This window comes from Meles meles, chromosome 6 (assembly GCF_922984935.1).
Source record: "Meles meles chromosome 6, mMelMel3.1 paternal haplotype, whole genome shotgun sequence".
Lineage (NCBI taxonomy): Eukaryota > Metazoa > Chordata > Mammalia > Carnivora > Mustelidae > Meles > Meles meles.
Genome location: NC_060071.1, coordinates 64,219,438 through 64,233,570, shown reverse-complemented (window position 1 = coordinate 64,233,570; position 14,133 = coordinate 64,219,438).

The following is a 14,133-nucleotide window of genomic DNA, read 5'->3' as shown; positions in this document are numbered from 1 at the left end:
CAGGTGCCCCAGTGATGGCTCTCAAAAAAAGTGAAGCATCATTTACCAAAAAAAAATTTGATATTAGCTTCCTAAATTGACTTACTATAATACAGACTTAACTTAGCTATTGAAATCCGAGTCTTGAGTGCTGTCTTTACTGCCTTGTGGCTTACCGTGTGATCACAAATAAGTCAAATGACCTCTTTGTGTTGTATTTCCCTTTTAGAAATTTGACTACCCATAGGAAAAATTGTATTGGCCAGAAATGCTGATTGGTTTCCTTTGACCCCGGCAATTCCGAAGGAGCTCCAGTTAGCACTTTCCCAACTCAGTAAAATTTGAGTTGAGAGGGCTTTTCTTTTTATTTTTAAAGTTTTTTGTTTGTTTTGTTGTTGTTTTTTTTTTTAAGATTGTATTTATTTATTTGACAGACAGAGATCACAAGTAGGCAGAGAGGCAGGCAGAGAGAGAGAGAGGAGAAAGCAGGCTGTCCGCAGAGCAGAGAGCCCGATGCGGGGCTTGATCCCAGAACCCTGGGATCATGACCTGAGCCGAAGGCAGAGGCCTTAACCCACTGAGCCACCCAGGCGCCCCGAGAGGGCTTTTCTTATTACCGCAAGTGAAACAGAAAGAGCAAACAGAGCAATATTTAATGCTAACCCTTAGAGCCAAGTAAGGACAATTACCAGTAGGGCAAAGCAGAAATGATTTGGTATACCCAAAGAAGTCTGGGTTAGAGCCAGGGAGATAAGCTAAATGACAGGTGACCACCACTGTTCTCTCTTGGCACATGGTGCTCATCACCCAGGGCTTGGTAAGATCAGTGCTGGAATAGCACAGACTTGTGTCCAGTCCTGTTCCAGAAATAGGCTCTGGATGTAGGCACAAAAAATAAACAACCCAGTCTGTTGCCAAGCTGTGTCCCTCCCAGGCAGGCCTGCCCACCAGGACTAGAGCTGGAGGAAGGGAAACACCCTGAAGCCACTCCCTGGCCCTGCCTTGGAGTCACTCCCCAAGGCTGAGAAAAGCTGCAGCCACAGGAAGCAGACATTTTCCTGAAAATTCCAAGCCACTCCAACCAGCTTTGGCCCTGCTTGAGTTAGAAGATTCAAGATGGGACACTGCTATGGCAGTCTTCGGTGTGTGGAAGAGCTGTGTACTTGAACCCGGAAGGGGGTTACTGAAGGCATAGATTCATTTGCCTAGGCCATATTTGTTGAGCCCCTGCACCGTGCATCATGGTGAACAGAGCAAAACCACATCTTCCCACGTGGAATGGTGGAGGGAGTGAGATGGCCTAGCTGATTGGCACTGTAATCACTTGGGCTGCAGAATCAAGGCATTAGCGTAGCTGCTTTAGAGCATGTGTGCAGGAGCTATGAGAGCCCTAGGCCAGTCAGGGTGGGAGGTAGGAGAGAGGCTGTGTTAGGGAAGCTGAGTCCAGAAAAAATGGGTAGTAGTCAGACTGTGAGAATGGAGGGAGAGGAACATGGGGGCATAGTCAAGTCCCAGAAGAGGAAAACGGATTGTATGTAGGCCTAAAGGCAGAAGAAGGTATAGAGACTGGAAAGTAGTTCGGTATGGTTGGGGTCATAAAGGACAAAGGAGGAAGCATCAAAAGGCGAGGTTGGAAACTAAGAAACAAGGTCAGGTGTGAAGGGCTTTGTAAGCCACATTAAGGAGCTTGGATTTTATTGTGGGGGCAAGAAGGAGCTATTGGGTTTTTTTTTTGTTTGTTTGTTTGTTTTTTTTTAAATTTGAGGTTCGAGGGAGCAGAGGGAGAGGGACAACCAGATTCCACGCCAAGCACAGAGCCCGATGCAGGACTTGATCCCACGACCCCGAAATAAGGACCAGGCCGAAATCAAGAGTGGGACGCTTAACGCACTGATCCATCCAGGTGCCCAACTAATGGGTCATTTAAGAGGAGCAGTGACAGGATTGGATTTGGATCTGGAAAGATGGTTAAGGGTGCCACGGATACCACTTGATTAAGTTGATTAGGGAAGCACAGATTCACATTTGGCAATGGTATGTCCAAATGAATAATGCAATTAGGTGGCTTGTAGTTTTCCCTTATTTATATTTTCTAGCTTAATTTCTTTGAAGTTACTGTTTCACTATTACAGAACAAATAGAATCCTGTTTGGCAGATTGCAAAGATCGACATGTCAGTCTCATCCCATCCTTTCATCCTACAGTATGGTGGGGACACTCCTCACTTGGGACACTGGGTCAGTGTTCCCTCCCACTCTGTCTACTTGTGCTCTCTCTGTGTGTCAAATAAATAAATAAAATCTTAAAACAAAACAAAAAAGCATGGAAGAAAGAGGTGACTGACCAATACATGAGTAAGAAGAAACCAACAAAAAATTAAACAAGTGGGGCGCCTGGGTGGCTCAGTGGGTTGAGCTGCTGCCTTCGGCTCGGGTCATGGTCTCGGGGTCCTGGGATCGAGTCCCGCGTCGGACTCTCTGCTCGGCGGGGAGCCTGCTTCCCTCTCTCTCTCTCTGCCTACTTGTGATCTCTGTCTGTCAGATAAATAAATAAAATCTTTAAAAAAAAAAAAAAAAAAAAAAAAATTAAACAAGTTAGGGGCGCCTGGGTGGCTCAGTGGGTTAAAGCCTCTGCCTTCAGCTGGGGTCATGATCTCAGGGTCCTGGGATTGGCATCGGGCTTTCTGCTCAGCGGGGAGCCTGCTTCCCCCTCTCCCTCCCTCTGCCTGCCTCTCTGCCTACTTGTGATCTCTGTCTGCCAAATAAATAAATAAAATCTTAAAAAAAATTTAACAAGTTAAAAGGCTACACGTGGGCTCACATGTCAGTTTAGAATAGCTGGAGACTATTCCAGTCACGGGAGAGTTGTACTCACGGTAAGCTTTCTTCCATAGGCCTCCCTCTGAGGTTCTGAGGAAAAGAGGGAGCAGGGCAGGAAATAGGGGAGGGCTTTCCTCCTCTGTGGTGGTGGTGCGAGCACACAGGACTTGGTAAGGCAGCTGCTGAGGGAAGGCAAAAAGCCTCAGCTGCTTCTGCAATCCTCTTATAAACCAAAGCCTTAAGCCCTTGGGGAAGGGGCAACGGAGCCTTGCTTCGGGGGAGTGATAAAAGCAAAACTCACCTGCTTTTGGGTGAGGAGTCAAAACCTTTTTGCCCTTCTTTAACACAGCCAAGGATCCATTGCTTCAGTGAGTAAGAACGGAAGCAAAATCCCTCTATCCTGACGGGAAAGCAGGAAACAATCATGGGCTGAAGATTTCAAGCAAGGAGTCTAGTCTCCGGGGTGGGTGGGGGAGGTCAAGAAACTTGGGCCATCCCAGACCAACCACAGATATAAGGCAGAACTTGGCTTTCAGAGGGAGTGGGGAGAAAGCCTCATTCTTGCCCTCGGGATGTTGTCTAAGACTAAAGCAGAACCTGGATAACAGACACACACATCCTCAGCCCACCCCCCTGCCTGTCCTGCCCCTCCAGGAGCCTACCAGCACATGGCAAGCAACAGCGATCCATTGCTGATGGAGGGGCAGGCAGGCGGGGATGGTTGAGAAGCTGAGAGCAGAGCAGGAGCCCAGAAAAACCCTCTGACACCCCAGACCCTACTCTAAGCAGCCCACCACCAGAGGAATTCAAGGACTGTGACGTACAGAGGTAATGGTGGGAACGACAAACCCCAAACCCTACCCGACTCCTAACTCGACTGATTGAACACCACAGACCAACAGAAGAGGCATGCCCACTTCCAGCCATAAATACCATTTACCTCAGTCTCTGCTCTTTACACAGAATGGACATTCAGTACAAATTTATGAAACATACATGAAAAGGCAAGAAAGAAAAAAACCCCAAACTATCATCAAAAGATAAATCAAGAGAACCAGACTTCCAGATGACAGATTTTGGAACTACTGGGTAGGGACCTTAAAATAATAATGACTAATATGTTAATGGGTCTAGTGAGAAAGGGTGGGCAACTTGCAGGAACATATGGGGAGTCTCGGCAGAGACATGGAAACTTAAGAAAGATGGAAATGCTAGCAATAAAAAACTTGGTATCAGAGATGAATTCCTTCAACAAGCTATTCCATAGGCAGGCACAGCTGAGGAAAAAAGCAATGAACTTGAGAAAGGTCAACAGAAATCATCCAAGCAGAAACACAAAGACAAAAAGGAGTAAGAGTAAGAAAAAAGAAAACCAAGCCTCTGAGATTGGTGGGAAAATACCAAACAGTCTAATATATGCGCCATTTGAGTCCCAGAAAGTGAAGAAGGAGCGCATGGGGCAGAACTATTTGAAGAGATGATGGTTACAACACGAACAAGGACGTGGCACTGAGGGCACAGAGAGATGGATGTGGGAAGCATGAGGGGAAGAGCCACCAGAACTTGGCATCCGAGTGGAATGAAGCGTGAGGGAATAGGGGGAGCATGGCACTTGGGTTTGGTAGTGGCGGGTGGTTAGCAAGTGGTTGTGCAGGGATGGCCAGCCTGGCTTAGCCCTCCGCAGAGCCTGTGCTCCGTGGGTGGGCAGACTGGAGCGACACTGGGTGGACCTTTGCTTCTTTATGCCCCCCCCCACCCCTGGGAGGCTGTGCTAAGGGTCGGTGCACTGCCTGCCGTGAGTCAACGTGTGGCTAAGAGGTATACCCCTTTCCCCACCCACCTATCCCAAGTGCTGCCTGTCACAGATTGTTCTGAGGTGAAGGTCTTCTCTTCCAAGGCGGGCTTTCCTCTTTTCATGCTGACCTGATCCACTTTAAAAAAATCAGCTCTTTTGCCGAGAAGCAGGGAGGGAGGAGGCAGTGTTGGGTGAGAGTGATGGGATCTGTGTGTGCACGCAAGTGTGCACAAGAAAAGGAGATTGGCTCTGCAGAGTTGACGAGCATTTTATTATTCCCACCCCCCCTTTTTTAAAACTAGGCTCCACACCCAACATGAGGCTTGAGCTCACAACCCCGAGATCAAGAGTTGCACACTCTACCCACTGAGCCATACAAGCACCCTGAGTTTTGGGGCATTTTAAAGAATAGGGCCACTTTTGGCTTTCTATCCTTTGTCCTTTTTGGATGAGGTTACCCACTGGTAACTCACCAGAGGCCAAGGTGCAGTGTGATCTTCAGCAGAGTGACCAAATGAATCGTGAGGTCTGGGAGACAGGATGGAGGGTGTAGGCTGGATAAGGGCACAGTAGCGTAAATTCACGGTTGTTCAAACAACCAGCTAAAAACTATGCTTGTTGATTGATAAACTCACATGATGCTGATTGTAAACTATGCTTGTTGATTGATAAACTCACATGATGCTGATTGTTTCTTCTTTTTTCTCCTCCTCCTCCTGCCCCTTCTTCTTCTCCCCCTCCTCCTCTTCTCCTTCCCCCTCCTCTTTTTTTTGTCCTCCTCCTCTTTCTTTCCTCTGCCCAGCTCAACCTTTTTATTTTTATTTTTTAAATATTTTACTTATTTATTTGACACAGAGAGAGAGAAAGCACAAGCAGGGGGAGTGGCAGGCAGATGAAGAGGGAGAAGAAGGCTCTGTTGAGCAAGGAGCCCAATGCAGCTCTTGATCCCAGGACCCTGGGATCATGACCTGAGCCAAAGTCTTAATCAACTGAGCCACCCAGGGACCCCGGCATTTTAAAAAAAGATTTATTTATTTGAGAGAGAGAGAGAGAGAAAGAAAGTGTGAGCGCAGGGGGAGAGGAATAGAGAGGGAGAGAATTCTGAAGCAAACTTCCTGCTGAGCATGGAGCCCCAACTGGGGCTTGATCCCAGGACCCTGAGATCATGAGCCTAAATCAAGAGTTGGACACTTAACCGACTGACCCACCCAGTTCAACATTTTTATCAATGATTTGGATAAGTACATAGAAGGCATCTTTATCAAAAATGAGAGGATAGGTAATTGACTAGGCAAGAGAATCAGACTCTATAAAGTTTTTTTTATAGACTGCAATGATGGGACAAAGTATGAAATCTAATAGGGATAAATAGGAAGCTCCTCATTTAGGATAAAAAAAATTACTCCACAATTAGAAGACAAAAAAGTACTATGTACTAGTTTGTTCTAGGGACATAAGCCAGACTCAGTCTAGATTAAGCCCTAGAGGGATATTGATTGGGAAGGACAAAAGTAGAGCGGTCCTCAAGCTGGATCCAAGGACTTGGATAGTATCTTCAGTCTCCTCTTTCTTTCACTCTTAACTTTTCTCTATTTCTTCATGTGTAGGTAGCTATAGCAGGTAGAAACTTGGGAGTTCTACTCATCATCTCAGTTTAGTAAATCCAGCCCTTCCAATCCATATACTAAATCCAAGGAAAGGACTCTGATTGGCCAACCTGGGTTACATGCTCATTGAACCAAGTGCTGTGACCAGGGACAGGATATTTTCATTGGCTGAGCCTAGGTCATGGGCCCAAACCTATGGCTAGAGGCACACGGTGCTGTGGTTGGCAATCCCACCAGAACCATTTGAGAATGGGAAGTGGGGAGAGTGCTGCTACCTGCAGAAAAGCACAAGGGATGCTGAGAAACCAAAACAACAGATGTTCAGTGTCTTTACAGTCCAGTTGAGTCAGTAGTGTTGTGTTTCTGCCAACATTTGTAATTCTAGGAGTCGATAGTGGAAATGTACTTAGGGCTCTAACAGTGCAAGAATACACCCTGCACTGGCCACATGACTCTGAAGCATCATCTGGGTACTAGGAAAGAGGAACATTGACAAACTCATGTTGCTGCCTGGAGGAGGGATCCAGACTAAGGAGGCTCAGAAGACCATCTCATTTAAAGAAAGGTCAAGGCAATACAATGTGGACTGGAAAGAGAAGATACAATAGACATAGTTGGCCTTCAAATATCTGGAGGAGTCTTGAGTAGAAAAATGAAACACTGACATACAACAGACAAACTGGACCATTGAGGGTAAGGTTCAGGGAGGTCAATTACCATTCGTTATAAGATAAACTTTTAAATAGCTGTCTAAGAATAGAAAAGGCTGCCTTGTAAAAGGTAGTGAGTTCCCTGTCACTGGAAATGTTCAGTCAGGCATCAGAGATGTTGTAAAGAGGATTCCCGTATATCGCAGAAAGTTGGATCAGGTGACCTCTAAGGTCCTTTCCAGTTATGAAAGTCTATGGTTGGGCATCTGGGTGGCTCAGTTGCTTAACAACTGCCTTCTGCTCAGGTCATGATCCTGGAGTCCGGGAATTGAGTCCCACATTGGGCTCCCTGCTTGGCGGGGAGTCTGCTTCTCCCTCTGAGCTCTCCCCTCTCATGCTCGCTCTCTCTCTCTCAAATAAAGTCTTTAAAAAAAAAAGTCTATGGCTGTCCATTGGAGACCTACAGGTACTTGATGCTAATAAGTCAGCTTTGGACTCCCCAAAATCTGGGAGGGAGAGCTGGTGAGCTCTTTTCCCTCTCTAGATGATAATGACCCCTTCCAATCAGTCAGACGCAGAGCCCTCCAACAATTCTTACCTTAGCCCAGCCCTGTGGGGCAGACTCTCCAGCAGGGAGGATCACAGAAAGGCAGTCCTTGTGCTATTTCATGTCCTCTGAACACCTATCACGAGACAAGGACTGGGATGTAGGCAGTTTATTTTAGGGAGCAGGCAGGAGTAAGTAAAGGAGTAAGGATAGGGTACACTGAGTGGTTCATTGTGGGTAGTTAGGGCTCAGTCCTCCCGGGAATCACTCTGGGGAAACTTAAAGATCACAGCTCCGAAGGCCCTCATTAAATGATGGGGAAATCTGGGCTCTAATTCTACCAGCATCCATCCCTCAGTGGTTGAGGTTTGTCATTTGGGAGTGTTAAGCGCCTGCTACTTCCAAGGTGCCCTGCAGAGGCTGAGAAAAGCCTCCCACAGAGAAGGAGAGGGATGGTCTACTTGCATTCCTGGACCCAATTCCTTTTTTTTTTTTCTTAAAGATTTTATTTATTCAGAGAGAACGAAAGAGAGAGAGAAAGAGAGAGCACAGAGAGAGAAGAAGCAGGCTTCCTGCTGAGCAGGGAGCCCAATATGGGGCTCCAACTCAGGACCCTGGGATCATGACCTGAGCCAAAGGCAGACGCTTAACCGACTGAGTCACCCAGGTGTGTCCCCCGGGCCACGGACCCAATTCCAAACAGGAGTGGGTGGATGGGTGGGGTTCTCACACACCAGCAGGATGTCTAAGAACTCAACTCAATTCTATCCCTATCTACCCAGAAATTGTAGCAGATTCCACAGGGTAAGGGTTCAGTCCCCCAAGACTGTCCCCCACCCCCCACTTCAGATGCCAGTCACAAGCCCCAGGCTGTCACTTGTGCTTCTAACCAACTGCCAAAGATTGGAGTCTCCAGCCACCTCCTCCTTAGGTTCAATTATTTTGCTAGAGCAGCTCCTGGAACTCAGGGAACCACTTCACATTTTTTAAAAAATTTATTTGACAGACAGAGATCACAAGTAGGCAGAGAGGCAGGCAGAGAGGCAGGCAGAGAGAGAGAGACGGGGAAGCAGGCTCCCTGCTGAGCAAAGAGCCCAATGTGGGGCTCGATCCCAGGACCCTGAGATCATGACCCGAGCCGAAGGCAGAGGCTTTAACCCACTGAGCCATCCAGGCACCCCACATTTATGTTTATTAAAGGATGTGATAAAGAATACAAACCAACAGTCAAGATGAAGAGAAACATAAGCGGAAGTACGGGGAAAGGGCCTGAAGCTTCCATGCCCTCTCTAGACACACTACTCTCTACAGCCTCTGTGTGTTCACCATCTCAGAAAGCTCCCCAACCCAATCCTCTTGGGTTATTCTGGAGGCTTCACTGCACAGTCACAATTGAGTCCCTGGCTGTTGGCTGATTCAGCCTACAGGCCCTCTCCCCTCCCTGGAGGTTCCCACCCTCTAATCACATAGTTGTTCCTCCTGACAACCAGCCCCTGCCTTTGGGGTGGGGTGGAGGGGTCCATAAGTCACCTTCAGTAATAACAAGACATTTCTTTCACTTTTCTGACTCTGATATGTTTTCAGAGACCGTGGATGAACACCAAAGATATCTGGGAAATACACTGTGGTCATTGGAATGACCAAGTATACATGTCTTATAAATCAGTATAACACAGATGGGAAGGTGCAAGCATGCCCGGAAACTGTCCACCACAGCTGTAGCTGGACACAGAGGTGGGCTGAAGGGATGTGGGGCAGGACACCACCAGCATCTGCCCTGGTCCCTTTCCCACCCGGTCCAGGACCTAACAGGGCCAGCAGAGGAACTCTGATTTTCACGCTCTAGCCACTGTGGCCCAGTGGGGTCTCCTGGTTGGCTAAATTGGCAGAGCCTTGTCTGATGCCCACCCATAGCTCTCTTGGGTTGTAGTCTCCCTTCTGGGCTGAGCTCCCTCACTGCACTGTCTGGGCTGAGGGCACCAGGACACTGGGCTCTCCAGGCTGCCACCTGTTCTATTCTACACCCACATGTGAGCTTGGGACATGATGACATTAGGGACACTGGCTGCATTGTTCACTCTACGATGGTCAAGGCCAGAACTGGTTAAAAGCTGGATGGAATCCAAGTTTCTTCTGCTGATGGCCTATTATTTCTTAAGAAGCTAAGGCTAAGAATGACTGAGAACTCAAAGACCCTGAGAGACCTCACCCAAAGCCTTGGAGACACCTCAAAGATGGGAAATCAGTGCACTAATGTTAGAGGCAGAATTCCTGGCCAGCGTGGAGGACCAATCTGGGTTGGCCTGTGACTCTAGTTACCACTCCTCCAGACTCCTTGGTCAGAGTTCTGAAACCCTTCTCTCTCCCGTTCCTCTCTCTCCCTTACCCCCACATTCCTGAGTCAGACTGTGTCATGTTAGTTACCTCCCACCAGGGGGCGACATCACCTCTGATGGTCGCACCCACCACTCTCTAAATTGGCCTCAGTTCTCGCCATCCCTGCTCAGTGATCTGATACCCATTTCACCCCCTGGGAGAAGGAGCTGTAGGTATTTATGGTGAGTTTGGGGTGAAATGGAACCAAGGACCTCCCTATGGCAAGGAGGGGGTGGGTGTGGGTGTGTGTGTGTGTTGGGGCGAGGTTCGATTTTACCGTCGTTAGCTTAGGGCAAGGCAAATGGCTGGCAAATGTTATCTAGCCTGAGGAAGAGCCTGGCCAGCAAATCGACTGAAATCCACCTGAGATGTCAGAGAGATGAGACAAAACACTGGCTTCGCACCTGGCTCAGGACAAGGCACTTTCCTGGGATGGGAGCGGGGCAGGGTGGGCTGACTCCTCTCACACCTGTCCCATCTTCCCTCTCTTCCTCCCTCAGGCCCTCTCCATTGCTCTTCAGTGGGGGCTCCTCTCCCCCTGTGCCTCTTGTTGTCTGTTTCTGTCTCAGACTCTGTTGTGCTTTGTTCATCAGCCCTCAGTTTTGCATTGCCGAGACTCCGAGACTCCGTCAACCATCTCACCCTTTTTTTTTTTTTTTTGCCTCTTCACATTCTCTGGGTCCCTAAATATGTTTTGTTTCTCTTTGTCCAAGAAACGGTGCCTGCCTCTGACTCGACCTGTTTTTCTATGTGTCCGTCTGTCCATGTTCCCAGAAGCCCTTTAACTCCTGAACGGAGTGGCTTTTCTGAGAGTGGAGCCTAGGACGGCCACCCAACGTGCGGAGTAGAGGTGGCTAAGGACATTTCCAGCCCAGCAGTTGTCATGGCAACAGCCAGGGCGGGCCAGGCAGGGGACTGCCAAACCACGTGGGCTTGACCTTTCTGCGGGTGTCACGTTTGAGCGGGAGCTGGGGAAAAAACAGCAACAACTGCTTCTCTCTGGCCCAGCCCTCGGCCTTCCAGGCTGGGCTGAAAGGAGAGAGGGAGAGAGGAAGAGAGGCGAACTGGGACAGCTGGCCGCCGGGTGAGAGGAGAGACATGCTAGCCAGAGCCATCTAGAGAAACCGTGGGAGAGAGGGGCACGAGCACAGGCACGCACACACAGCTGCGGGTTGTCACCAAGACTCCCACTGTGAACTGACCTGTGGAGGGCACCAGATATCATTCCTGGAGGCTCCGCTCGCCCTTCGTCAGTCTCGGCTCTGGGTAGGTGGTTGCAAAGGTCAGTTCCCTGCACTCAGAGCTCCCCTCCAGACGCCTTCGGATCACATGTCACTTTTTCCATATTGCAAAGGCTTCTATTGCTCGAAGGAAAATATGCTAAAAGAAAAAAGAGCCAAACGATTCTTTCAAAAATAGAAATATTATAAATGCAAAAGTCCAAAGAAAGACACTCAAAATAAAAGGCATTCTAATCCTCCCTCTCCTTTTCCCAGCTCTGAAGGTCCCTCCACAGTTGCTTCGCAGGCCTGCCAGGTGAGCGAGGAAAGAAGAGGCTGGGTCCCCAAGGGCACAAGGAGGACTGCCAGATTTTTGGTAGCCCGAGTGTGATGGGAGCTTGGACTCACAACACTCCTCCCTGTCCACACCCACCCGTCCTGCTCCTCATCTTTTCCCTATGGGGCAGACACACAGGCACCAGGAAGGGGTGTCCATGGGCATCCTGTTAACCTCAAGAGAGAGGTCGGTGAAGGATACAGGGCAGCCTCAGGTCAGATCCATAGAGAACACATCTCGCCTATGGATCTCATTTCTACACTTTAAAGCTATGGCCATGCAAGAAATCTCGAGCCTTCTGGGAAACACTGCTATGGAAAACAAGAACCACCAATTGAGAATGAAAAAAAAAAAAGTCTTGTAGTGTATTGAAAATCTACGTGCAGGAAATACATGAAGGGGGCACTCTCCAGCCAAGAGGTGGGTGATGACTTAACACACCAGCATTCCAGCCTTCTTCTATTCATCAGTCAACCCAAAATTCCCTTGGAGAACAGCCCTTGAGCACTCAGATAAGGGAAGGGGAAGTCTTGGGATACTTGGTAGGAGAGGGCACGGCAGACCAAGTGGGCATAAGTTAGCATGCTTCCAAAAGGCTATTTGAAATGAGTCCTGATTATGTATGGTTGAAAGTGGTCAGAATGTTACCAAAGATCCAGCAGTTGTGAGGCTAACCTCTCTGACTCACAGATTTGTGTGGTGGACCTGTTTGCAAGCTGATGGACATAAACTCCTAGTTCTGTCCCTACAGAATTATCAGTGACTCTTCCTGCCCCTTTCCTGGGGACAGAGTAAGTTCTGGGAACCTTTGGGTACCTGGGACTCCAGAGCAGCGGCCAGAGGGCAGGAGGTGGGTGTCTGGCCGCCCCACACAAGGCCCAGGCTCCAGCCTTGCACACATGCACAGCACCATCCCTCTCCCCCCGTGGCAGCTGTGTCCAGGGCCTTTTTCTTCTGCCTAAGCCCATCCCTCTAGCTCTGCCTTTTCTCCATCAGCCCCTCAACTCACCCCTGGCCCCCCTCCTGCTCAGCACCTGGGGCTGGGACAGCGCCCCAGGGATTTTTTTTTTTTTTTTTCTTGGACAGTCTTGGAGCGTCAGCACACCTGAAGTGGTGTAAACTGGGGAATGTGAGTCAGACTGGCAATTGCTTCCGCCAGGCCTGTCGCCCCTAGAATCCATCCCTTCTCTTTCCACTCATGCTCTGGGCCAGGCCTGCCTCAGCTTCAGGATCTGGAGGCTCACTGCGTTAAGACAGGCTATCCACTCTTTCATGCCCCTGCCTTTGCTCGCTCCACTCCCTTGGTCAAAAATCTCTTTCGTGGTGAATCCGTGTTCTGCTTCAAGACTCAGCTCTAGTGCTACCTTACATGTAGAGCTCTCCTCAGTCTACCCCAGGCTACTCTGTTTCCCTTAGAATTTGTTCTCACTACTCACAGAGCAGTCATGTGTCTGTTTCCACATCTGCCTCCCCACGGGAGAGTGTGCTGGAATGGGCTGGGTCGTACTGATCTGTGGAGCCCCAGAACTTGGCTCAGTGTTGCTCACTGAGTATTTGTGATTGCTGTTGGTCCTCCTCCAGAGTAGACCCGCTGGTGTAGGGTGTGAGCCAGAGAAGGTCTCAGACTCCCTAGAAGCATGGCAATGAGTACTGGGTGGCATGGGTCATGCTGCCCCTTACTTGCTAGACCACAGCCCCATTGTGACCCAGGTCTTACAGTGCCAGGCTGGTTGCAAGACAGGGTACTTCTCACCTCTGGTAAGACCACAGCTTTGGCCCACTGGCACCCCATGGGACAGAGAAGCAACACCTGGCTAGCATTTGGATCCTTGGGCAGATGAATCCCATAGTTATTCCCTCGTCCTTTGGCTTTACTGACTCCCCTTGCTGCACTAGACAGAGCCCTGGAGAGTGGGCTCAGAGCAGGAAGAGAGGGCTGGAGGCATCCTTCCTGTCCTCCTCCCTCTCCCTCCTCCTGGCTGGCTGCAGCTGTGCTGTGTGATGGGGAACTGAGCACAGTCTTAATTACTGCTCAGCCCTGCTCATTAGTGCCTCTGGAAGGCAGAGAAGCCCCGAGTTAGGACGTCTCGATCAGAGTGGAGGCCAGGGCCCCAGCTTTCCCGGGTGATTGCTAGTCCTGTTTTTCAGGGGTTGCGTCTGTGTGACTGTGGATCCCTTTCTGGGCCTCCTGGAGCCGGACAGAAGAGAAGGAAGGCCGGGCCCCCTCAGGGGCATCACAGGGACAACATGTGGTGGAACACGTGAAACTCCAGTGCCGTCAGAGAAAAATGAACAAATGATTAAATAAATCAAATATGCTCAAATCCAGCACACTGATGACTTACCTGCCTTTGGAGGGACTTAAGCAAGGAGCAGGGTGCATTGTTCAATTTTTCCTTTTTTTTTTTTTTTTTTGCAATGAAATGGAATAAAGAACTGTAAAGTGCTGAACACTGAACAAAAGAGAAGCTGAGTGAAGGAGAGGAGGGGTGGGTCCTGGAAATTATAAATGAAAAGGCCCCGTACAGTATCTGGGAGAAGTCCTTTACAATGCCAACTTGTAAACTCCCTAGAAGATGATTATGAGATAATACATATGAAAGCACTTTTTGAACTGTAAAGGGCTTTGGAAATAGAAGGTATTATTGGGTAATATTTCTGCTCAGTGCAGACTATAGAACAGATGCTGTGGGGAGGCTGGAGATTTATGATAATGACTCATCACCCACAAGGCACTCACACAGTTTAGGCTGTTTCATTTAATTAGTCATTGCCTCTCGTATACACTACCGTGGAAGCCTTC